Source organism: Balaenoptera ricei, chromosome 5 (assembly GCF_028023285.1).
Source record: "Balaenoptera ricei isolate mBalRic1 chromosome 5, mBalRic1.hap2, whole genome shotgun sequence".
NCBI lineage: Eukaryota > Metazoa > Chordata > Mammalia > Artiodactyla > Balaenopteridae > Balaenoptera > Balaenoptera ricei.
In genome coordinates, this window is record NC_082643.1 from 129,335,756 (window position 1) to 129,362,229 (window position 26,474).

The following is a 26,474-nucleotide window of genomic DNA, read 5'->3' on the forward strand; positions in this document are numbered from 1 at the left end:
CAGTATCGAGGGATAGGCTTGGACTTTATATTGTCGGTTTTGGAGGAGCCTCTGAAGATATGGAAGGGGCAAGTGACAGGGTCAAAACTCTTCTGTAGAGAGTTATCTACTAGGATTGGTATGAAAGATTGGAGTGGGGAAAAGAATGGGAAACCAGTTAAGTAGGCTACCGTATTGGTGCAAGGAGTACGAGAAGTGAGGGAACGCAGGACTGATGACAGCATTAGAGCAGGCGTCTGCAAGCTTTTCTTCAAAGGGCCAAACATTAATATTTTAAGTGTTCTCTGTCATAATTACTCAACTCTGTCTTGTAGTGAGAAAGCAGCCATAGACAATACTTCAAGGAATGAGCTTGGCTGTGTACCAATAAAACTTTATTTTTGGACACTGAACTTTTAATTTGATATAATTTTAGATATCATGAAATATTCTTTTAACTTTTTTTTTTTTTTTTAAATTTTGGCTGTGCTGCCCAGCATGCAGGACCTTAGTTCCCCAACCAGGGATCGAACTCACGCTCCCTGCATTGGTAGCGCGGAGTCTTAACCACCGGACCGCCAGGGGAGTCCCCTTAACTTTTTTCAATCATTTAAACATGTAAAAAACTTTTTTTTTTTTTTTTTTTTTTGTACTTTCCAGAGGTAAAAAAACAGCCTACAGGCCATAGTTTGCTGACCCCTGCTTTAGAGGTATTTTCTTGAGGCAGAGTGAACAAGATTTAATTGGGGGTAATGACCATGTATAGTCTGTACTCCTCCAATCTAGAATACTTTCCGAAGTTAAAGGGGGCACTGTTAATTACACTGGGAGAAGAGGAGTAAAATTAGACTGTCCTAAGCCAACCTCGAGTGGTCATCCTAAGGTTAATGGTTAAGAGAAGTCAAAACTGCTTTAGGACCTGGTAAAAGGAAATGGAAGTGGCAATGATGGAAACAGGGAGCTTGGGAAGACACTGGTTTTAGGGAGAAGATGGCTGTAGCAGTCCCAGGTGTCATATGGTTGGGACAACATCGACAGGCAGGAACAAACCACCCCAGAGGCTTCATAGCAGGCCACTCCTTGTATCTTATTTACCAGAATTGGGTTGCTAGCTAGTCCCTGAAACAGTGACTGACAAGGAGCATGGGATTACCATGATTGGTTAGTGTTTATCTGGCTTTTGACAGTTCTTATACAGGACTGTGGCATGCGTTGCTGGACATTTAGCATCTCTGGTGCCTTCCTACTAAATGTTAGTAGCAACCCCAGGCATTGTGACACCAAAAACAAACAAACAAACAAACCCTCTTCCCCTCCATCCCACACACACTCCCTAGAGAAATGATACTGGTTAAGAACCACTGGCTTAGACCAGTTGGGATTTACCTTGGAACTGAATTATGTGTGTATAGTTTTCTTTTTCCTAATTGGTTTGGAGGGAAGAGAGGAACTAAGCAGTATTGAAGTTCTGTTGTCAAGGAAGTAGGGTGGGGAATGGTGGGTAGGTAATTAACATTCTGCCCTGAGAATTAAACATTTTCTTGTATATCCCTGATAAAATATCTCAAACTCACACTTGAAGCTCTTCTTTTTTTTTTTTTTTTGAGTTCCCCCCCACCCCCCACGGGAAAAATCTCTCCCAGTAGGATACTCTTTTTTTGAATACTGCAGTAACTTTCAGACTGGTGGCCTGCTCTGTCTTTCCCTCCTTCATTACTACATGAAGGGACTAGTCCTGTGTACTGATTTCCTTTACTCAGATACCTATCTCCAGTGGTGCTCAGCTATCTTAGGAACTCAGTTGGCACTCAGAGGCCTCCATAAATCCACAGACAGCTTCCCTGCCTTTCCCTTACAAGTGTAATCCACTGCTTACTGATTGACTTGTCATCTCCATGGAAGATGTACCTCTCTAGGCCTGACCCTTCTCTGGAGGTATTAGTACTAACCAACAAATTTTTCCATCTCTTTTTTTTTTTAATAAATTTATTTATTTTATTTATTTATTTTTGGCTGCGTTGGGTCTTCGTTGCTGCATGCAGGCTTTTTCTAGTTTCAGCGAGCAGGGGCTGCTCTTCATCGCGGTGCACGGACTTCTCATTACGGTGGCTTCTCGTTGCGGAGCACGGGCTCTAGAGCACAGGCTCAGGAGTTGTGGTGTGTGGGCTTAGTTGCTCTGTGGCATGTGGAATCTTCCCGGACCAGGGCTCGAACCCGTGTCCCCTGCCTTGGCAGGCAGATTCCTAACCACTGCGCCACCAGGGAAGTCCCTACAGTGGCTTCTTTTGTTGCGGAGCACGGGCTCTAGGCATGCAGGCTTCAGCACTTGTGGCTTGCAGGCTCTAGAGCCCAGGCTCAGTAGTTGTGGTGCATGGTCTTAGTTGCTCCGCAGCATGTGGGATCTTCCCGGACCAGGGCTCGAACCCTTGTCCCCTACGTTGGCAGGCGGATTCTTAACCACTGCACCACCAGGGAAGCCCTCTTTTCCATTTCTTTTCTCACATAGCCAACTTGCATTTCCCTCCTTTCAACTCAGCATGGCCATTGAAGTGTGATTGAAGTGATCTGTGTCACTTGCAAGCAAAAGCTTTAAGAACCCGTGCACAATTTCTCATGCGCTTTCCTTCTGGCACAGTGATGGAATGTTTTAGTTATCTATTGCTGCATAACAAACCATCCCAAATCTTAGTGACTTAAAACCGTAACCATTTTATTACTGTCAATGGTTTTGTGGGTTGAATGGGCTCACGGGCAGTTGTCTAATCTTGCTCGGTGTCTCTCACGTGGTTCCAGCCAGGTATTGTTAGACTGGAGTAATCTGGAGGCTCCATGGGGATGCTGGAATGGCTGAGCCTTTCTTTTTCCAGTGTTATTCCAGGGCCTCAGTTTAAATGGCTTCTCCTGCAGAGTAGCCTGACTTCTTACATGGTGGCTCAGGACTCTTCAAACCGCAAAAGCAAAAGCTTCCAGGTGTTTGTAAGACTCAGGCTTGGAAATAACACATACTATTGGTTAAAGCAGTCACATGGCTAACTCAGTTTCAAGGGGAGGGTAAATAAACTCCACCTCTTGATGGGGATTGGGGAGAAGAGTGATAAAGAATTTGTGGCCTTATTTAATCTACCACCCCGACAATGTTCCACCTGGTGGCTGCTTCTGTCAGCCAGGGTCCTAGGGACAGGACAAAGTGGAGAAGAGTCCTTAGCTAATACACATGGTTGTATGAGTGAGAAATACATTTCTGCTGTTCTGAGTCACTGAGATATTTGTGGTTGTTTGGTAGCACATAAAGCCTGATGTATACTAATACAAAAATTGGTACTGGAAGTAGGGCACTGCTGTAACAGAAACCTAGAATATATGGCGTTGACATATATGACTCTGTTACAAACGTTAGTGGTTGGTTGTTAGGCAGCATCCAGCTCTGGTTCACTTAGGAATCTCTCAGCAAACGTAGCTTAGAAATTTGAGCTCAATAAATGTTTCTTAAATAAGATACACTGTTTTTTGTAATTCTGTTCTATTTCTCTATTTTAGGGGAAAACACTTCTTTCCCGCATCAGATGTTTCTTAAAGTATGGAGGGGGTGCCACTAACATAACACTCGATACCTCATTCCAGCGCTTCTAACAAGTTTCCTGATGTGTAAGTTTGGCGTGTGCAGCCCACCTTCTTCCTCTCTCCTTTCTCATGGGAGCCAGGCCACCCACAGAAAGTATGCTTTCTGCTCTGCTGCTTCATACCATAAGTTTCACAGGGGTCTGCCCATGCCGGCAGGGGGGCCTGCCCAGGACAAGGGAGGCTTGGGGTAAGCTTAAGAGGATAGGCGCTCTGGGGGAAGGGGAGCTTCAGGCTTGGGAGCTAAGCTCACTGCCAAGGAGTGAAAAAACCTGTTGTTTGAACTTTAATTCACAAGCGCAAGAGTGTTAACAAGTTGGAAGTTAATAATTTTGGACTTTAACATGAAGTCGGTGCTGATTACTTTGGGCTATAATTCAGAAGAACAAGATAATGTAATGTCTGAACTTTTCATTTCTTGCTGGAAAATTCATACTGGAAAGGTCATAATCAGATTGAGGATGTCTTTTTGGCTCTTAATGTTTAGAGTATTTTTATGTTATCATTTGATCTTCTTTTAGAACTTCTGATAATGTTGAACAAGGTAGTGGGACATAATTTGAGGTGGCAATAGAACAGGTTGTGAATTATAGCCTTGCGTACAGAGTAGCATGGGAGCTGATTTAATTGATGTATTGTTCTGACCCATTCAGGGCATTCTGGGAACAAAACCTACCCTTTACCAGTGGCCCCACGAGATTCCACAAAGGAGGTGAAATCAGTATTGAAGTGGCCTTATGAAGATGGGAGCAGGACTACCCTAACTGACTGCTGACTTCTTACCCAAGGGGGATAACCATGTCCTAAGGTGATCTCAGCGGGTAAGCTGAAAGGGTTAAAGCAATGGTCTTAATACATTTTTACTGACATACCACCCAAAATAATTTTTAGGTTCACATGTAAAATTTTTTTGTCCTTAGTTGCAAAAGATGTAATTTCTGGTATAATCTAAATATGAATATTTTAAAGTATAAAGGGTTATATCACTTAAAAATGCATTTAGTGAAATTAAATCCCATAGAAATTGAATACTCACCATCATCCATATTTACAGAAATTTTACATTACTCTTTATTTCTCTTTGAATTTGTGTTTTTATTCTACTTCCCCACAGAAGTCTTAAAAATATATTTTATGCTCAAATGTATTTTATTGCTTACCCTATCATTCTTTTCGGCAGTCAAAAAATTGTTTATAATTTTAAAAAATTTCTACCACCAAAAGGTTCTAAATGCCCAAAATTTCTTTTGGATTGAGTTATTATTACAATTATTAGTAGTAATACATAATTAATCTTAAGTACATTACAAATTTTTCCAAATAATTACTAAAGAGAACTAAAATTTTAACTGGAAATATGTCTCTTAATGAAATGGATGAAGCTCCTCCTCTCCAGTTAGTTCATGAATGTAATTTTCTGCTAGGACACAATAAGAAAACATGTTGGGGGACTATCAGGTGCAGGGCTTACAAAAGATGAATAAATGATGTTCATTGCATTATTTACAATAGAAAATTATATATCTAAATCTAAGTTTATTACATAAAAGATAGGAATGAATAATGAGGTGAGAAATGGTTAACAAATAATAATAAGCAGAAGTGTTTGGGTAAGAAAACGAGTATAGACTTACTATATTCAATAATCTTCAGGTAAAAACTAGTGAAAATATTTTCCCCCATGAGTCTGAATAATTGTTCAAAAAGCACTACAAAACATTAACGTATCTCTGGTATATGTTCCTTTTACATGTAACATTGATCTGTTGGAAGGAAATTTGGAATTTTTTTAACATCCTTTTCCTTGAAATCATCTGAAATATGCAGTTGAGACACAGGAGGATGGCACCAAGTTCTCTCTCATTACTGAGCAGATGTGCCTTGTAACTGGTATTTCCCAGAATGTTTTCTACATATCTTCCATTTTTGAATTCTGAGAGAGATATCTGGAGCATGAAACTTTGCTGTGGGTTTGTTACCCACATGAAATAGGGCTCAACCTCCTTCAGTATTTCTTTTTGCTATCTCAACAGTATTGTTTGACACCATCAGGAAATGGAAGAGGAAATGGCGTTAGACAAAAATGATCATAACTCTTGCCACTTTGCCCTACAATTATCTGAACTCAGAACACCCCCACACAGACCAAAATACCCAATTTCTAGCACCATGCTTTTCTCTTAATAGAAATATATTTAAGATAAGGAAAGCCAGGAAATCCTCCTGCTACTTATAATACATTGATTAAATTAAATATTGCCATCAATATTTAGAATTGTTCCTTTGTATGGTGCCTTAGAGGCTTTTTGCAAATGGGAGCAAATTGTCATAGTAATATCTGGGATGGGTGAGAGGATGCCTGTCTCAGAAAAGACTGATTTTAAAATAGAATTGGAAAAATTGAATTGTTGTGAAATCTCAACCTCAGTCATATTTTAGACAGCTCAATTTTAGGAAAGAGCAGGTGAAAGTTGAATAAATGGAATTGATTTCCTTAAAATTATCTGTGCTTGTATTCCTCTTGGAAAGTAGAATCCCAGGGTACGTTTATTCCAGTTTGGAGATTACTAGGTTAAGAGAATAAAATTATGTGGGGAATGTGGTGTAAGTTGCAGGGTTTTTTTTTAACATTCCTGGTGTCTTGGGCCAGCCTTTCCTCTTCCCCATTGAGTAAGATACTACATAGTGAGAAGCTGCGTGAGAAAGCTCAGCCCTTTGGCCAGTCTTGGGGCCCTTGGGGCCAGGCTGCCATCTGGAATCATGACTTCTAGTCTGTTCCTTTATGCTGCAAAATTTACAGGGACAAGTCTTTGGAGTAGGTGGAGGGGAGAGTTTCTATCATCCCATTCTGCCAGTCAGCAACCCAGTGGTAAGTCTGCCTTGTCCTAGGGTTCAGTGTTGGGAGGCCCACTGGCGCCATCTCGCCTCCAGCGTCAGCTTTATCAGGAAGAGCGACAGTTCTCAGCTGTCTACTTTTTTTTCCTGTTTTTCAGTTGGCTCACAACTTGGTAGGAAGAGGGATGTGGTTTACTGAGTCCCCTAAACGTTCTCAGTCCTTAACAGTGCTGTGCATATTAACACAACAAATACTACTGTGAATTTTCCTATGTTTTTTTAGCCATGAAATTACATTCAATCCTACCTGGTTTTTTTCTAATAATATTTTGTGTATATTTCATAGATTTGTACATAGTAATGAGTGTAATTTGTTTTCAAAATGTTATTTTCTAAAGGACTGTTACTGGGCAATATATGAAACATCAGAAGAGTTAAGTTCAGGAGAAAGAGAATTGCTCTATAGCCTTAAACAGCTAGTTCTTCAAGACACATTGTTGCCAGAGTTTCATAGAAGGTGAATGAATACATTAAGGGGTTGATTCTAAGGAGATCAGGCTTGCCATTCTGTTTCTTCCTGTGCTGTAAGTTACTTGGCCTGCTAAGCCTTTTAACATTCATAAAACAATGATATAAAATATGGCCCATATAAAATATGGGACAATAAGATTATAAAGCAAAATAAAGATATGATAACTGTGATAGAAGCTCTGAGCTTATAGATCTCTAATATTTCAAGGAAATGGCACTTTTTAAAGGGACACAAATCTTTGTTTTGTAAGCAACTTGGGTCTTCAGAAAATGAGCTGCTTTTTAGATTGCAAAACAAAAAAAATCAGGAGCTTAAAGCTTCAGTTTAATGAAGAATAAACTGTTCTTGAATCCTCTGTCATAAATTGGCATGCATAATTCAAATATTGTCATACACTAGCAGAAATTTTGACTGGCTTTGACTTTGTTATGGTTACTGAAAGGAGGTTCTCCAGCAGAACACAGATTTTTATTGGCAAGCAGGTGCAGGAATTTCTGATGAGAAGAACCAAAAGATCACAACTTTGATTCTTCTTTTTTCTCTTGCCTGCAACATCCAATCAAAGATCAAGTCCTGTTGATCCTACCTCCAAAATATTATCCCAAATTTGACGGACCACTTCTCACTATGTCTACTGCTACCATCCTGGTACAAGCCATCAGCAGCTCTCATTTAGACCATGACAATAGCTTCTTGTCTGTCTCCTGGGTTTCCACTCTTGCCTTCCTAGAATCATTCTCAATCATTAGCCATTTAACAATATAAATCAGACTATCACTTCCCTACCTATACTTCCCTAATGTCTTTCCCTTGCAATTAGAATAAAATCCAAGCTCCTCATCATGGCCTTTATGATCTGTTGTACGTCTACCCTCTGATTGCTCTTAACTCACATTCCTTGTTCATTATGCTTTAGCCAAATTGGTTTTCTATCTTTCTTTGAATGCACCAAGCTCATTCCTACCTTTGAGATTTTGCATTTGCTCTTTTTCCAGCCTGGAATTCTCTGCTCCCAGATTTTCTCATGGCTGATTCATTCTCATTAAGTCGCAGCTCAAATGTCCATCCCTCAGAGAAGCCTTTTATCCTGACCACACATCTAAAGAGCTGTCACCCCTTCTCCCCAACTTTAATCATTTCCTATCCTGATTAATTGTTTTCACAGTATTTAGTACTGCCTGAAACTCTCTTATTTTTCACATGTTTATTATTTGTGCCTCTGCTAACCCCCACTAGAATGTGACTCCATGGTGGGTAGGGCTCGTCTGTCTTGTTCCCTGCTATATCCTCAGTGCTTGGAATGAAGGTTGCCACTTAGTGGGGGTTTATTACATATTTGCTGAATGAGTGAATGACTCAAGGTCCGGATGTAGCCAGAGAAGGCCTCCCAAGAGGCCTTTACCTTAGTAATTTACCATAGTTCAGAGTTGTGGCCCTTTTGTTTTAAATGCTCAGATGTCAGCTTTTGCCAGCACGTGGAGGTTTTTTTCTCCAGGGCAGGACTTATGTTAACGAAAGTATAAGGTTGTAAAATCCCTATACCAATTTATTAGTTTTCAGTGAGCAATAGAACTGTCACGTGGACCCAGACTCGTAGTAATGTGATCTGCTGTGGATTTTCTGCCTATGGGCTAGCACACATAGGATAGGGCATTAAGTGAGAAACTTTTTGGGAAAACATGGAATACAAAAAAGGAGAAAGAGTTAGATGGCTTGTATGTTTCAAGACATTTGTTTATTTAACAAATATTTATAGATTTCTGACTTTGTTCTGTGTTCTGTGCCAGGTACTGCAGTATCAACAAGGAATACTATTAAGCACCAGCAATTTAGTTGGAGAGGCAGACAATAAACTGACAATTACAGATCAATGTCAAAAGTTCTCTTTTTAGGTTCATGCCAGGGTGATGTAGGAGGACCTAGAAGGGAAACTGAGCCTTGGGGGATCAAGGTGAGCTTCCCAGGAGATAGGAGATAGGAGATAGATAGAGTTAGCCAGGCAGAGCAAGGAAAGGTATGGGGGTACTGCTGGCAGAAGCTGCAGCCTGAGCAAAGGTCTGGAAGCTGGAGAGAGCAGAACCTTCTAAGAACTGCAAGTAGTTCAGTAAGGTTGGGGCAAGGTGGAATGAGAAGCCTGGCTGTCAGACTCACAGACCTAAGTAGGTCTGGACTTTATCCCTATAAAAGGGAGCTACTGAAAGTTTTTGTTTTGGTGAAGGGGCAGAGTACATCTTTCAGACTGCCCTAGTACAGCCAATACTTTGTATTCCTTTCTTCCAAAGAACTGGAATATCTGGAGAAAGTCCACGCTCCTCCTCCGAGAACACGCAGTCCTTCCTTTACCACCCCCAGCCTTATACCTGCTGCCTCCACAGCGCACTCTGTGCTGCAGACCCACCAAACTTCCCAGCTACCAGACTCACTTCCCGATCTTTAATTATGCTTTCGTAGTCCCCACTCCTGCTAGCACTCTCACCAGGCCACTTTCAAAAAGTGTTACTGGATTAGTCTTCCAGCCTATAAAGGCAATACATGTTCCTTGCAACACAGAGACATGCAGAGGAAGAGTTAAAACCTTCTCCTTTCCTCTCACCACCACACACACATACATAGTATGCTTTAAAACATATATACACTTTTAACTAAAATATATCTATGCTATACAGTTTGTACAGTTCTTCCCCACTCCCCCAACAGAATATCCAGTATTTGCTGGATGCCAGGCCCTATGCTTTATCTCATTTACCCCGCAACTACCATACAAGGTAGGTACTGTGGTCCCCAGTGGATAGACAGGCAACTGAGATGTGACTAATTTGCCCAAGGTTGCACAGTTAATGGGAGCAGCAATTTGAACTTGGGCAATGTGGCTCTCAAGTCCACTGCCTTTTGCTATCTTCCAAATAATGCTATTTTTGTTCTTTTCAATAACTACAATATTTATATGGAGGTCCAGAATTTATTCAATTATTCCTCTGTTGATGCATGTTGAGGTTGTTTTTTGCCACTTAAAATGCCTCAATATGTGATTCTCCAAAGCAGGATTTGAGGTCAGAGGTCATACTTATTTTTAAATCAGTACGTGGCCAAATAATGTTCCAAGGATTGTGTAGCATTTTCATATCCTCAAGAATCATGGGACAGTATCTGTTTCCCTATACCCTCACTAGTTCTAATGATACTGACATTTTTAGGTTTTGGGGGTTTTTTTGGCACTTTGGTCAGTAGAAACAGTGCACCTTTGTTTTGATTTGCATGTTTCCTGACTACAGGTGCAGTTGAGAATTTTTCTGTGTGTTTTTGAGATATTTGCATTTCCTGTTCCATGATTTGTCTATTCATTTCCTCTCCTTTTCATTTTTTCTGTTGGATTGTTTGTCCTTGATCATTTTTTGGGGGGAGGGAGCATGTTTATAGTAGTAGTAATATTAACCCTTTTTCTGACATGTGTTCAAATATTTCCTCCTCTTCCGTGTTCATTCACCTTTTGACTTTTTAAAGGCATCCTTTAATTTAATTTGTATGTGCTCAAATCTATTGGTCTTTTCCGTCATGGCTTTTGGGCTTCTTGAAATTGACAGGTTTTGGGCCTCTTTCTTTATTAAGGATTGGACCAGCCAGCCAGGACTGTCCTTGGAGGCTGCTTGATGGGCTTTGATGACTTTTCTCAGACTCTTACACCTTTGCTGCTACCTCGCAATCTCCTTCTTAGGGATCTGTTTTCTTGAGATTTGTTATTACGTTCAAGCAAAGCCTTTCTGGCCTGGGAGTCATTTGTCACTTATAAAAATGCGTTTGCATATCTTTGCTCTGATTCACTGTGTGCTCATTTTGTTTCTCTCTTCTAGTTTTAAGAAGCAATTACCATGGGGTCTTCTATTTTATGTTTTGAGTTTTGGGCCATCTTTAGCCTCTGAGTTCTTAAGCTTTTTAGAGGCAGATTAGAGGGAAGATGTGCCCTTGGTATAAGACTTATGGATGGTGAAGGTAAATTGGTAATGGGGAAGTTGTGGGCTTGAGAGTGAGTTCGATTCTGTCTTTGATTACAGCTGTATAATCCTGGGGAGGTTGTTATAAGCCTCAGGGCCCTTTTTCATAAAATGGAAGTGATAATAATACTGCTTTGAGGCCACTTTTTGACATAGGATAGGCCTCCAACAGTTTATTTAGATGTTTCTTCCTTTTTGGTCACATTTCAAGAATATTTTAATGAGGTCAGGTCTTCACAAATTACCTTGGTATCCCTTTTGGCGAAACAAACTCTTTTCATTTGCTGTCAGCTTGTAAAAGAAGGATAAAATTTCTTGGCCTTAAAGACGGGCACTCTTTACAGCTCTCTGGAATGAACTGCCCATATTTCATTATTGAAGAGAGAAACATTTAAACTCTTAGTGAAAATTAAATTTGAGGCCATTTTACACAAACCATGGCTTAGGGCCAAGGCTACAAGACAGAGCATGTGTGGGTTGGGGGTAGACACTAGGGAGGAGTCTGGCCTGCATTTTGATGGATTTCAAAATGTGTACCAGAATTTGTTCTAAGTCGTCATCAATGGGCTCATAGAAAAGAAAGTTAGAGGGAATCTAGATTTATCATCCAGGCCTCTTCCCCTGCCCTCAAGCTGATGATCATGAAACCACTTAGCGAAGGAAGTTGGTTGAATCGCTCAACTGATAGTATTCCTGAATGATAACTAATTTTAGAGGATTTGGGGCTGAGTACTGATTCTGAGAAGCTAAAAAAGGAGAGGTGGGTCTCAGGAGAACTTATGCTTCATCCTGTGTAATGATCTTTGTTCTTTGTCTCCCACCTCCACATTTGAGGCAGCATTGACCTGCTCTTTCATCAGGATCCAATAGACAAAGGGAAGGAGGCCTAAACCAGTTCCTAGCTTAAAAGTCTTGCTGTCCTTCAAGCTCAGGCCTTGAAGGATTCCGACTTTATGCAGGTACTCAAATCAACTAACACAGTTGAGCGCTATGTGTAAGACACTGTGTAGGATGGTGAGTGTGTATGTTTGAGAGAGGCAAAGAAACAGGGGTTGGAGAGGGAGAAGGAGGTGTATAAGGCAGGTTTCTTCCCCTCAAGTAGCAGAGGTTGCTAGTAACTCAAATGCTTAAGAGGTCAGGCATATTAAGTTAGTTAAGTGACTTTGCATGTGTAAGAGAAACAAGAGAGTAAGCATGATAGTTGACAACAGATACTTGTGTCACTGACCATAGGATGTGGTGTGGGCTATGTTAAGCTGGAGTGTGCATCCCTATTGAACAGGGACAGCCCGTGCAAGGATCTAGCACAGTGGTTCTCAAAGTATGGTTTCCGGACCAGCAGCATCAAAATCACCTGAAACTTGTTAGAAATGCTGTTTTTTCGGTCCTATCCCAGACCTAAGGAATCAGAAACTCTGAGGATGGGGTCTTGCAGCCTATGTTTTAATGATCTCTTCCTGTGATTCTTATGCTCCTTAAAGTTTGTGTTGCCTCGTGGGAATTTGGGCCCAGTGTTGCTAGATCTTTTGGTTTTTCAAGAGAAGCTAGAAACCTAAATTTTTTATGGGAATTTTGTGATTTTTAAATATAAAAACTAGAGCATATATCTCATTTTTGTGGGGGAGGGAGCAGATGTACCCTCTGTAGGCCAAACAGCAGGCCAAGGAAAGCACATCTTTGGGCCGGTCTCCACGCCTCCAGTTTCAACTACAGTAGAGTCGTCAAATATTTTGTTGACAATAGAGTAATTGAAAATACTGTTGGACTAGAGGAATGACTCTCAGTGTGTGTTTGTCGGGGTGGGGGTGCAGCAGGACACTGGAGTCTGGCAGGAGGAGGCTTTTAAGAGCTGCAGATTCTGATGCTTTCCCAGCCCAGGTGCTTCCCCACTTCCTATCACGGTGATAGTCCTAACATTGTCAGCCACTGTTCCTCTTGCAAGTCCAGAGCATCCCTTGGATATGCGGCAAAGGAGGAAAGAAGCTGTGTCACAGGTCTAGAGCACTGTGGTTTATAAACTGCTTTCACATCTGTCCTTTCATCAGATCCTTGCAACCTTGTGTAATAGGTGTGATGGTTATTGTCTTTAAAGCTGCTAACCTAGGCTGAGAGAGGCCAAGTGATTTGTTGAAGGTCACGTAATTTGTAAGGGGAAAACATGAGACTAGATACCTAATCTTATAATTTCTAAACTAGAGTTTTTCTCCCATATATAGTTTTATGTGTTTATCCATACCGTCACTATTTTTTTCTTTTTTTTTTTTTTTGGCTGCACTGAGGCATGAGGGATCTTAGTTCCCTGAACAGGGATCGAACCCGCGCCCGCTGCAGTGGAAGCAGAGTCTTAACCACTGGACCACCAGGGAAGTCCCTAGCATCACTAATTCTTGAAAGGATCTGATGTGGCTCACTTCACTATGACTGGTGACTAGTTTTTTGCCATTCCCATGACCAAGCCTCAGATGGTCCCCTCCCTGGCTTGGTGTGCTGCCTGGGACCCTAGATCTTCTTCTGTGGGCTGGGAAAGTATCAGCTTTTAAAAGTCCCCTCCTGTCAGACTCTAATGCCCTGCTCTTCCCCCGACCCCTGCAGACACACACACAGTCATTCCTCTAGTCCAACAGTGCTTTCAATTACTCTGTTGTAACAAGATATTGAATTGCCCAGACCAGTCGTCCCTCTTGGGACCCTTCTCCATCACCAGCTTTCCTCCTGGGCTCTGTCTATTTGTGGGGTTCTGGGTCTCCTTGTTCTGGCCTATCTTGTCACCTACTAAGCCTCAGGGGGACACTCTGAGTCCAGAGCTGTCCCCAGTACGGGTGATACGTGACCTGGACATCAGTTGTCTGGAACTGGACTAAGCACCGGGACTCATTTTACATAGGCTGCTGAATAGCAGCCAAAGCAATGGCTTTCTGACATAGGGCAAATTTGGATGATAGACAAAGGACATTATTAGGGGAGCTAGAATTTAGGATTCTTCAAGTATTCTCCCCAGTCTAGCTTAAAATGCAACAGTCATGCATCTGGGTAGCACTACCAGAAGAATTTTAGTAGTTGGAAATTTCCGGGGTTCGTTAAATGCTACAGTTGACCCTTCAACAATGGCGGGAGGGGGCTGGTGGAATTGGGGGACCCTCCTGGTGGAATCAAAAGTCTATGTATGGCCGCCTCTCCCGCCCGCTCCTCGGCGCAGCCCCCGCGCCCCGCGCTGCGGCAGCGGCACCCAGCTCTCCCCGACCCGGACGGCGGCGCGGCGGGAAGGCCGGGCCCGGGCACCGGGCTGCGAGCCGAGGCGGCCCGGAAGTGCCCGTCAGAACACCCAGTCATGGATAAAAATGAGCGGTGCAGAAGGCCAAACTGGCCGAGCAGGCTGAGCGAGATGATGACATGGCAGCCCGCATGACGTCTGTAACTGAGCAAGGAGCTGAAGTATCCAATGAGGAGAGGAATCTTCTCTCAGTTGCTTATAAAAATGTTGTAGGAGCCCGCAGGTCATCTTGGAGGGTCGTCTCAAGTACTGAGAAAAAGACGAAAGGTGCTGAGAAAAAACAGCAGATGGCTGGAGAAGACAGAGAAAATTGAGACCGAGCTAAGAGGTATCTGCAATGATGTACTGTCTCTTTTGGAAAAGTTCTTGATCCCCAGTGCCTCACAAGCAGAGAGCAAAGTCTTCTATTTGAAAATGAAAGGAGACTACTACCGTTATCTGGCTGAGGTTGCTGCAGGTGATAAGAACGGGACTGTGGATCAGTCACAGCAAGCATACCAAGATGCTTTTGAAATCAGCAAAAAGGAAATGCAACCAACACATCCTATCAGACTGGGTCTGGCCCTTAACTCCTCTGTGTTCTATTATGAGATTCTGAACTCCCCTGAGAAAGCCTGCTCTCTTGCAAAGACAGCATTTGATGAAGCCATTGCTGAACTTGATACATTAAGTGAAGAGTCATACAAAGACAGCACACTAATAATGCAGTTACTGAGAGACACCTTGACATTGTGGACATCGGATACCCAAGGAGATGAAGCTGAAGCAGGAGAAGGAGAGGAAAATTAACCGGCCTTCCAACTTTTGTCTGCCTCATTCTAAAATTGACACAGTAGACCATTTGTCATCCATGCTGTCCCACAAATAGTTTTTTGTTTACGATTTATGACAGGTTTGTGTTACTTCTATTTGAATTTCTATATTTCCCATGTGGTTTTTATGTTTAATATTAGGGGAGTAGAGCCAGTTAACATTTAGGGAGTTATCTGTTTTCATCGTGAGGTGGCCAATATGGGGATGTGGATTTTTTATACAAGTTATAAATGTTTGGCATAGTACTTTTGGTACATTGTGGCTTCACAAGGGCCAGTGTTAAAACTGCTTCCATGTCTAAGCAAAGAAAACTGCCTACGTATTTGTTTGTCCTGGTGGGGAATAAAAGGGATAATTGGTTCCAGTCACAGGTGTAGCTGTGGGTACTTTAAGGTTTGGAGCACTTACAAGGCTATAGTAGAAATAGATATCCCATGGATATTACATGTTAAACCATGTGTTACCTGTGGAATACTCAGTCTCAATGTGCACACCACTGACTACAGCTACAGAAGTGTTCCTTTAGTTGTGACCCAATTTACTCTGGATAAGGGCAGAAACGGTTCACATTCCATTATTTGTAAAGTTGCCTGCTGTTTGCTTTCATTATTTTTGCTACACTCATTTTATTTGTATTTAAATGTTTTAGGCAACCTAAGAACAAATGTACAACTAAAGATGCAGTAAAAATGAATTGCTTGATATTCATTACTTCATGTATATCAAGTGCAGCAGTAAAACAAAAAACCCATGTATTTAACATTTTTTAGGTTTTTGTTTTTTTTTTGTTGTTTGTTTTTTTTGATACTTGCCTAACATGCATGTGCTGTAAAAATAGTTAACAGGGAAATAACTTGAGATGATGACTAGCTTTGTTTAATGTCTTAATGAGATTTTCATGAACAATCCAAGCATAATTGTTAAGAACACGTGTATTAAGTTCATGTAAGTGGAATAAAAGTTTTATGAATGGACTTTTCAAAAAAAAAGAAAAAGTCTATGTATGACTTAAAGTCAGTGCTCCCTATATGTGTCCACTTCCTCTGTATCAGCGGTTCTGGATCTGTGGTTTGAACCAACTATGGATCGTGTTATACTGCAGTATTTACTATTTTAAAAAATCCGTATATAAGTGGGCCCATGCATTTCAAACCTGTGTTGTTCAAGGGTCAACTGTACTCTGAAGAATTCTGGAATGTGCAGGATTGGGTGGACACTGTAGCTTCCTCCCTCCCTCCCTTCCTTCCTTCCTTCCTTCCTCCCACCTTCCCTCCCTCCCTTCCTCCCTCTCTCCCTCCCTCCCTCCCTCCCTTCCTCCCTTTCTTTTTGTGGCTGTCTTCGACATAATCTTTTGAAGGGGTTGTTTCCTTCATGTCTGGAAACTGGCCAGGGAGGGATGGTGGGGAGAACTGGTTACTGCTGGGTATCTAGGTACTTACAGCAGGGCTCTGCATGTCAACTGTATGAAAAGCTGTTCAGTCTTCTCTTTCTTATCTTCACTCCAAACCATCACTGTGACTGACTCTGTGTGTGTTTGAGAGGGAGAGAGACAGAGACAGAGAGACACAGAGACGAATGAGGAGAGAAAGAGAGAGAGAGAGAGAAATACTTAGTGACCAAGAAAGCACTACAGTGCAGAAATGTCTTGGTACAACCCTGCTGTGAATATTTGTAGAAAGACATGGAGCATTTTGCCGGGACCTTGCTTTGCCCAGGATTGGCTTCAATTACAGTTTTTTATCGGGGGTGGCAGATCACCAATGGGAAGGGTGTGTTTCAGCCTTATCTTGGATGCTTCCTTACTTTACTTGAATTAATTCAGAAACTAGAGAACAATTTAGTGTGTAGCTTGTACCATTTCCTTTGCACAAAATGAAAGTTTTATTTAAAGTCCTCATAATCATTTCCACTGTTTTTCAGCAGTAAGAATAATCAAGTGAGAACTGTAAACACTTTTGAGACCATTTTTACTTGACAAAACAGTTCTCCTAAGCTAGATCTTTCCCTTTCACTGTCTCTGAAACACTTAGGGGCAGGAGAATCAGACTTTTGTAGGAAGACTATGAATTCTTGTGCATTGTCATATACTGCTCAAGGCTTTTTCAGTTTAATAATAAATATTTTAAAACCAGAAAGGGACTTATCGATATGCTGGTCTCCAACTTCTTCCAAAAGACATATACAGTGCAAAGTATTTCTCAGATTATATGAAAAATATAACAAGATATTTTAAATTTCCCTCAGTGACCACATAGAATGTCATTTATCTGTCTACTTCAACACAGAGGTGTTGGGTAGCAAGTGAAGGCTGAAACTAATTTATACAGTTATGTGCCAGACCTGTTCATATATGTTTGTGTATAAATTCATACACACACACACACACATATATTCACTTAATCCTTGCAATAACGTATGGGTCAGGTACTATTATCATCACTACTTTACACATGAACAAACTGAGCTACAGTGAAGTTAAGCAACTGTCCCAAGTCACACAGCTAAAAACTGATCACTTGCATCCAGGCGGTCTGTACTACGTGGACCCCCCTGACATGTTATTGCAGAGCTCAGTTGAGGATCAAGACTCCCCAGTGCTGGCACCTGTGCCAAAGTTGGCCCACAGGCCAGTTCTCTTGTGGGACACGGCTGCTATCACTCAGCCATCCCCATAGGCTGCAATAGCTGACACCTACTGCGTCCTTACCACGTGCCAGCTAACGCGGGAAGTGCTTTACCTACATTGTCTCACCAGTTCTCCCAACAGCCTTATGAAGTAGGAGCAGTTTCACCTCCATTTTACGTAGGAGGAAACTGAGACCTAGAAAAGTTAAGTCACTTGTTCAAGATCAACAGCCAGTAGGGCCAAGGTTTATCACTGTGCTATCCTACTCTCCTGCTCAGGAGCCAGGCTCCTAACTTCTTTGTGTTCCTAGTGAGTCTCCACCAGCACACGTTTTCTATATGTTATGACTGTTTTGCTAGGAACTTCCTGAAATTAAGGGTTAAGAGTACTTTCAGAAAGAGAAAGCCCAGTGTAACAGGGAATGTGGAAGAGAGGAGGTGACAGGGACTCTTCCCTTCAGGGGGATGTGTGCAAGCACATTATAGTGTGTTCCTGTTGGGGAAGGGGAGCACTGACTATTAAAATGCGAGCGCTCAAAATATTCACTGTGGGCGGTAACATCTTGGCCTTCATCCTTAGTCAACAATTAGCATTTGGTTCCACTTTATTTAATATACAATGTATCCTTCTCTTTTATTCTTTCATTTGGACACTGTTGATGCCTTAAATATTACAGCTGCCTACCTCAGCTGTAAAGCTCTAGCAGAATTACTTGAAAATAGAATCAGCTCATCAACAGGCATACCTCAGAGATATTTCAGGTTAAGTTCCAGACCACCACAATAAAGTAAATATCTCAGTAAAGCTAGTTACACAAATTGTTTGCTTTTGCAGTATATATATAGAAGTTATGTTTACGCTATAGTCTATTAAATGTGCAATAGTGTTATGTCTAAAAAAACAATGTACACACCTTACTTAAAAAATACTTTACTGCTGGGACTTCCCTGGTAGCGCTGTGGTTAAGAATCCACCTGCCAAAGCAGGGGACATGGGTTCAATCCCTGGTCCGGGAAGATCCCACATGCCGCGGAGCAACTAAGCCCGTGCGCCACAACTACCGAGCCTGCGCTCTAGAGCCCATGAGCCACAACTACTGAAGCCCGTGTGCTACAACTACGGAAGCCCAAGCGTTCTAGAGCCTGCATACCGCAATTACTGAGCCCATATGCCACAACTACTGAAGCCCGTGTGCTGCAACTACTGAAGCCCGTGCACCTGGAGCCTGTGCACCGCAACGAAGAGTAGCCCCCGCTCGCTGCAACTAGAGAAAGACTGCGCAAAGCAATGAAGACCCAATGTAGCCAAAAAAAAAAGAAAAACTTTATTGCTAAAAAATGCAAACCATCATCCGACAATGCAGGGTTGCCACAAATCTTCAGTTTGTGAAAAATGTGGTATCTGCAAAGTAGAATAAAATGAAGCACAATAAAATGAGGTATACCTGTGTATAAACTATCAATATTATATTATAAAAAAGAATAATTGTAGTAATGCCAATTATTGTAAAATGAAAGTATAAATATTAGATTTTACCTGAGAATAATAAATGTTTAATTCTGGCATCTTCCCTAGATACTTCTTAGTTCAACATCCTGTAAGCCCTTACTCTCTCTCAGCCTCCCTGGTAGGTGCTGGGGCTATAAAGATAATAAGCCATGGACCTTGTCTTCAAGGAATGTTCAGTCCCTATTGGGACACAACTGATAAAGGGTTTTGAAAACACAAAGGGCGGGATACAATTCAGAGCAGAGGAGTTGGGGCAAAGATGCTGGCTCGGAAGCGTCCTGGAAGAGACAATTCTGGAGTGTCTAGTGTTCCACACTGATGGGGCAGGGTTGGTTGCTGAGCAAGTAGGCTCTGGTGTCAAGGAGATTCAAATCCTGACTCTGCCACTTACTAGCTCTGTGTCCTTGGGCCTTGATCTGTTCTCTCTAGGCCTTTGTTTCCTTAAGTGTAAGATGGGGTGACACTATCAAGTTTACAGGTGGTTATGGGAATCGGGGGATTAAGCACTTAGAATACTTACAGAGTTAGGCTTAGCACAACGTAAGCATTCAGTATATGAGAGCTGTTGGTTTATAATGTGTAACAACATGAAAGCATTCTACATCTTCAAGTTTATGGACTTAGATTCTGCTTATCTCCTCAAATATTAACCACTTATCTAGATTTTCTAGTTTCTAGAATTCTTCTACAATGCCTCCATTTCTAAAACTACTGCCTACCATACTAAGGCAACTCTAGGGAAATACAGCCAAGGGAGGTGATATTTGGGCTAAGGTGTTGTGACATCAGGGACAGCCTTACCCCAAGATGTCAAGAGTCTCTCATTTAAGACTTGAAGGATGTATTCTGGTCGAGGGTTTGGACAAATCTGACTGACTCTTGGGTAAGGGTAGATTCTAGAATTAAAATAGATCTTGTTCTTTTCTTTTCATTAGGTGTAAAGGTAAAACCCAATAATTATCCTCAAAGTAAGGAGAACATCAAACCTCAAACCAAAGTATAAAAAGAAATTCCTAACTGTTTCCAACTTAATTCTTTTAGTGAAAATATTAATGAGAAAAGTTGTCATCTAGGATCCCTGCCATTCCTTGGAAAATTAAGTTAAAAAAAAAAGTCATCTTGGATTTCAGTACAAATTTCAAATGTCATATTTTTAAACTTTGAGAGAGATGTGTAAGTTCAGTTTTTCCCATTGGCCTGGACTCGAGCACCTGTCTTTCTTTCGCGCAGTTATATCACCATTAACAAATGCTCTGGAAGCTAAGATCCTTTGATAGTCAGCCGTGGTCATACAAGAAGATCCTCATGAGACATGCCAGACAGGATAGCATGAGCTCAGCCAGGCTGAGAACAGCCTCACTGAGAACCCTCAGGCAGCAGCATCTGTCTCTCTGTCTGCAGAGCAGCAAGGCTGCAAGTCCTCACAGTTTTCCTTTGGGGTCTATATCTTTTCCTTTCTCTGCCATTTCCCTCTCTTGGCCATGATTCTCCCCACCGACACAGGGCTGGTCTCTAGCCCCTCCCTCTGATATCAGTTGTTTCCACCCATTCTCAGCCCCCAGACTATTTTTTCAGAAGCCTGGGATCCTCTTTGTGATAATTCTCCCTGCCCCACCTTTAGTCACTCTTTCCTTCTCTCTCTATCAAAATGTGAAAGGATCATGAGGCCCAGATCAGGGCGGGGTTGGTGGGGGGCGGGGGGAGAGTTCCATCTGTACATTCTGCCAGAGAGCTCTGCAGTCCTTGGGAGAAGGTGCCTAGGACTAACCACAGTGCACTTTGTGGAGGCCCAGGCCCCCCAGGCTGAGGTAGTGAAGATGGCAGCAAAGACCCTGGCCACTGGCACCAGTAAATTCCCACATAGCAGGTCCTGCCCACTCCTCTCTCTTGCATCTTCACCAGCTCAGATTTAACCTCTCCCTTCCCTCTGCCTCAGAGACTTCTGTTGCATATTTTATGTTTTTCAGAATGCCTAGTGCTATTTTAATAAACATTTAATTCTGTTTTCATACTATATTAAATACTTTGCTTGAAATTGGGATGTGACTCTCAATGCCTCATGTTATTTCTATGTCTGCAAATGAAGTTTTTGACAAAGAAATATGTTGGTAAAGTGTAATATCTCCATCAATAGAAGCAGTTAATACTGACTCAATTGTCATTAAGGAATATTTAAATTTGCTTTTTGACAAAATAGTGATTTATTAATAGTGATTAGAGAACATAAATAGTAATGCATCAACAATTGTTAATTTCTTATTTATCACATCTACATTAAAATAACAATGAGGGAAATAAATATAGAAAGATTTCACTTATAATTCTCCCACTCCATATAATTACTATTTTTATCCTCTTGTGTTCTCTTCTAGGCCTAGGCCATGTGTTTGTGAAGCTGCCAAATGGGGTTCCTATTGCAGTTCTGTGGTAGAGGAATTCTTGTGAAAAACTGTGTTCCATTTAAGGGTTGTACTTCAAACTAGCTCTAGTAGTACCCACATTCTAACTTGCTGTATTAGCCAGCTGTAGTCTGTTATATAGAACTCTGGCTGCACCATTATGGTATTGAGATGTATCTTTTTTTTTTTTTTTTGGTGGTGGCAGTGGAGCTATGACTTTACCACCAGTACGTGGAAGGATAGTTGCATGACACTAGGTTTTCATTGTATGTTTCATTGTATATATTGAGTTTGTGGGTATTAATAGGCCTTTACACATAAGAGTTGAATTCCCTCTTTATCTTGGATTCCTGTGTACTGTTTACATCATGAAAAGTTCTCAGCTCAAGATAGGCAGTGGATAGGGCCTAACGTAATAATCTACCTTATCCTCCAAAAGGGACAGCAGCATGTATTCCCAAGCTCAGTGGAGAAACAACTCCCTCTGGCCTCTCCCTTTTCCTAGTTTTCTTTCTGAAATTGTGGATTTCTTATCTTAGTATTTATAAAACTTCCCTAATTATAAAAATCATCTGAAGTGCTGGTGAAAAACACAATTTTCTGGATCCTTTCCAGACCTATTGAATCGGAATTCTGAGGAACTGCTTGGTTTAAACAAGCACCTTGGATAATTTTTACAACCCAGGCAGATTTGAGAAACAATAGTTTATTTGAAGCAAATTCATAGCTGCTGGCTCACACATTTGCTTAGCCCAAGTTTGAAGAGAGATGGACAGTAATTCCATCCTCAGGAGAATAGCAGCTGGGCAGGTCCTGTCCTTATTCTATTGCAAATATGGATGTGGTCATGGCTGTATGAGTTGTAGCACAGGAGGTCAGACCAATGTGGGAAGATCATCTTCCCCACCTACCGTCATCATACAGAAGACTGCCACAGCCTTCACTTTGCGTCAGTGAAGAGGGAGAAGTGTATAGATGAGGTTATTTTCTCTGTGTCACTTGCAACTTCAGAATTCCATTTCTCAGTGAAATTATAGTTATGTACATGATGGGATGTGTGTACATTTAGAATTTTTACTTATGCTATCTTCATGTGGTTATTGGGTCATTTAAAATTCAGTTCATGCACAGAAAAATTGCTCCCTCATTAAGCCCAGTGGAACTAATTTGAAAGATAAGCAGAGTTTATGCAATTCTAGGTCATTGCCCAGATCTGAAGTAGTATTCCCTGAAGTGGGCTGGTCCCAAAGTTGGGAAATATTGGGGCTTTTTGAGTTTGAACTCACTTGCTGGGTTCCTCTCCTCACCCTGGGGCATCAGGGCTCTCCTGCTGTCCTCCAGCTGCCCCTTCCTTCTATGGCTGTGCCCCATGCTCCAAAATCACCCTTCCCTCCCTTTTAAGTTCTTCTCCTGAGTCAAAATATAAAATAGAACGTGAACAATAAAGTGTAACCCAGTAACTCTCATCCTCTAGATTTGGTGATTTCAGCCAGCTGGTAGAAAGAAAGGAGTGGGTGAAATGAACACATGCCATAGTAGCAATGACTGATTGATGACTTAATGCATTAACAAACTGTCCCACATTGAGAATAAACTGGTGGTTGCCAAGGGGGAGGCACATGGGAGAGGGTTGGATTAGGAGTTTGGGATTAGCAGATACAAACTGGTATATATAGAATGGATAAACAGCAAGGTTCTGCTGTATAGCACAGGGAACTATATTCAATACCCTGTGATAAGCCATAATGGAAAAGAATATAAAAAAGAATGTATATTTATGTGAAACTGAGTCACTTTGCTGTGCAGCAGTAATTAACACAACATTGTAATTCAACTATACTTCAATAAAAAATAAATTAAAAAAAAAAACTGTCCCAAGGACATTGGCAGTCTAAGACAACGTGTGTTAAACTAAAGGAATAAGTCTCAAATACAGGCTATCAGGCAGTTTCAAAGGAGAGTGAGAGGAAATTTGGGGCAGAGGGATCTTTAAATCACACCACAAGGGCCATAGTTCACTCTGCTACTTGAGGTCAGCCGTTGTTTTTGGAAACATGGTGATATGGTGTTCAGCCAAGAAGGCCAGGGAAACATGCTTGGGTCTGGTTAAAGGGCAAGTCCAGACCTTTCTCCCCACCTTCTTGATCTCTCTCATCTCTAGCAGGGCATTGCATGGGTGCACTCTCTGCAGGGTGGGTTGTTACAGGGAGCAGATAGTTCCACAGAGCCCGGAACTATGCAAATCCACACTCAGGTCCTCACATTTTTGATATTTAAGGCTGTTGACTTGTGGACTAAATGATTGTCAGTTAGAGCCCTTTCACGTAGATAGAATCAAGAACTTTGGCACAGGCTCTTATCACTGTGTGTAAAGGTGAAAAATGGATTGGAAGAAAACGTGGTACTTTATTTTACCTCGTGTCAGTTGAAAGTTTAGTCTCCATGTCTTTCTGTGTCACTGAAATAATAAATTCAAATCCAACCAGGCAGGCTTTTTTTCTTCTCTAAAGGATTCTGCATTAGGAAATGAAAACATTTGACAGAGTAAATGCAGTGAATAATAGAGTAAGCACATTGTATCCCCCTCCCCTAAGCCTAGATACAAAGCTCATTCATCAGGCTGTGTGTTGCAGCATTTTATGCTATCCTTGGGTCCTTAGGTATCATGACTGCTTGGTGATTTTCAGTGATGGGGCAGACCTACAGAGACAAGACTGGATGTGGCTCTATTGAGTTTCATTTTTCACCCCACCCTCACCCATTTAATGCTTTTCATATTAAATAAAAATCTGAAATGTCGATAACAACACTTTGATGGGCCTGGTTTCCATCTACAAGGTGTACTGAATGATACTGAAGAAATTTTTTGGCTCAAGACCAATGGTTAAATATTCCAAGAGACCTATTTCCCTGAGTGCCTTTGTATTTAATGTAGTGTTTTGAGTGACTTTGAGTTACAATAAGTGTTTCAATTACTTATTCTTCAACTGCATTGAAAGAAGCAAGCGTAGATATTTTATTATGAAAGAGTGAAGAGTTTATCAGTAATAAGTGACAATTCCTGGGTGCCGGGCTCTGTTCTAAGGGTTTTATGTGTATCATGTGTTATTCTCACAACAACCTCATGAATGGTTGCCATTTTTGCCGCTCTTTTTGGGTGGGGAAACTGAAGCACAGGGATTTTGGATGACTTCAACAAGGTCTACCCTGGCTAGTGGTGCTGCTGGGCTGTGGACCTGGCAGCACGAGTCCATAGTCTTCATGCTTAGCCAGAGAGTCATATTGCCTCTGCAGCAACAGCAATGAAAAAACCTAGAAGGACACACTGAAACCTGGCAGGACAAGTCCCCTCTTTGATTATGAGAAAAGGGCCATGCTTCTGTTTATGTTGATAATGTATTCATGTGTTAATGTACTTGAAACTTGTAGAGTTAAAATTGTCAGAGTCCTAAGTCAGATTATTAATTTCCATGAGTTTGTTGCAACTTTAAAAATTGTCAATTAGACTCTTAAAGCTGGTAAAGAATTTAGGGATTGTGTTAAAGAGATGGTTAAACACAGTCCCCTTGTTTTTCAGATGAGGAAGCTGAGGTTATATGACTTGCTTAAGCACATTGAACTAGTTAGTGACAGAGCGGGTCTGCTGATTTGGTGTGTTTTCTATTGCATTGTTAAAATTTTATTTATTTATTTATTTATTTTTGGCTGCGTTGGGTCTTCGTTGCTGCGCACGGGCTTTCTCTAGTTGTGGCGAGCGGGGGCTATTCTTCGCTGCAGTGTGTGGGCTCCTCATTGCGGTGGCTTCTCTTGTTGTGGAGCACGGGCTCTAGGTGCGCAGGCTTCAGTAGTTGTGGTGTGCGGGCTCAGTAGTTGTGGCTCACAGGCTTTGTTGCTCCGTGGCATGTGGGATCTTCCCAGACTGGGGCTCGAATCCGTGTCCCCTGCATTGGCAGGCAAATTCTTAACCACTGCGCCACCAGGGAAGTCCCTCTATTGCATTTTTGAGACATATCTTACATGGAGTAATTTACAGGTCTTAAGTTAATAGTCTGAGAATTTCATCAAATGCATGTACCCATGTAACCAATTTCAAAGCCATATAGATCATTTAGATCCTGTGATATAGATCATTTCCATCACTCCTGAACATTCCCTTGTGCTAGGCAACTCTTTGAAAACTTTACCCTTGTTCATTAGTGTGTATTAGTAAGAATCAAGTACTTACATTTTGTACGTATCCATACATTTTACATTTCTCAGCAAAGATACACCTTAGTGTGTATGTGTGTGCATACTTCCTTAAAGACAGAAATAGGGTTTTCACAAAGTCCCATGCTCTTCTTATCCTTTTACAGACCAGATCCTAACTGATGAAATTGCTAATTGCTGTTCTTGTTTACAATCATCGCTGAAGTCGGTCTTTAGCATGACATAATAATTATCATTACATACAAGATTATTCTTCAGTTGTTTGATGCTCAAGCTCCCCAGACACATTTAGAGTCAAAGTACATGTCTTTTTTTTTTTTTTTATTTTAACTAAGCAGTTTCTATATTAAAATCTTGGAAGTTTTGTAAGAATAAGACATATTGACTAAAACCAGTGCATCTGAGCATGGGCAAGTTTGGTCTGCTGTGCTTTGTGTTAACTAGAAAAGCTTTCCAGCTGAGTTGGTGGTAAATCAACACAGCGATAGTCTGTCAACTAGGCTCCTTGAGCATCCTTTTCTTTCTCTTTTTGTTTGCTCTTCAGGCTTGGTGAATGGTGTATGTGTGAGAGAGAGCTGTTGTCTGGCAATGGTACCAGTGTGTTGATGAGTAATTTTCAGAACTGCCTCCATATTCAAAAGTATGGAAAATGTCCTCTGGTATGAGTGGATCTCAATCCATATAAGTTTGACAT

The 26,474-nt window shown here is 41.4% G+C and overlaps 1 long non-coding RNA gene and 1 pseudogene across 1 annotated transcript in view; both read left to right on the top strand.

Moving 5' to 3' along the window:
* Positions 1-1,767: 1,767 nt before the first annotated feature.
* Positions 1,768-26,474, top strand: part of LOC132366134 (uncharacterized) — a 41,596-nt gene continuing 16,889 nt past the window's right edge. The window contains exons 1-3 of the long non-coding RNA XR_009503370.1: positions 1,768-1,914; positions 3,517-3,624; positions 4,251-4,418. This is a non-coding gene — a long non-coding RNA (uncharacterized LOC132366134). The remainder of the gene's footprint in view (positions 1,915-3,516; positions 3,625-4,250; positions 4,419-26,474) is intronic.
* On the top strand, positions 14,267-15,320 carry LOC132366659 (14-3-3 protein zeta/delta-like; annotated as a pseudogene).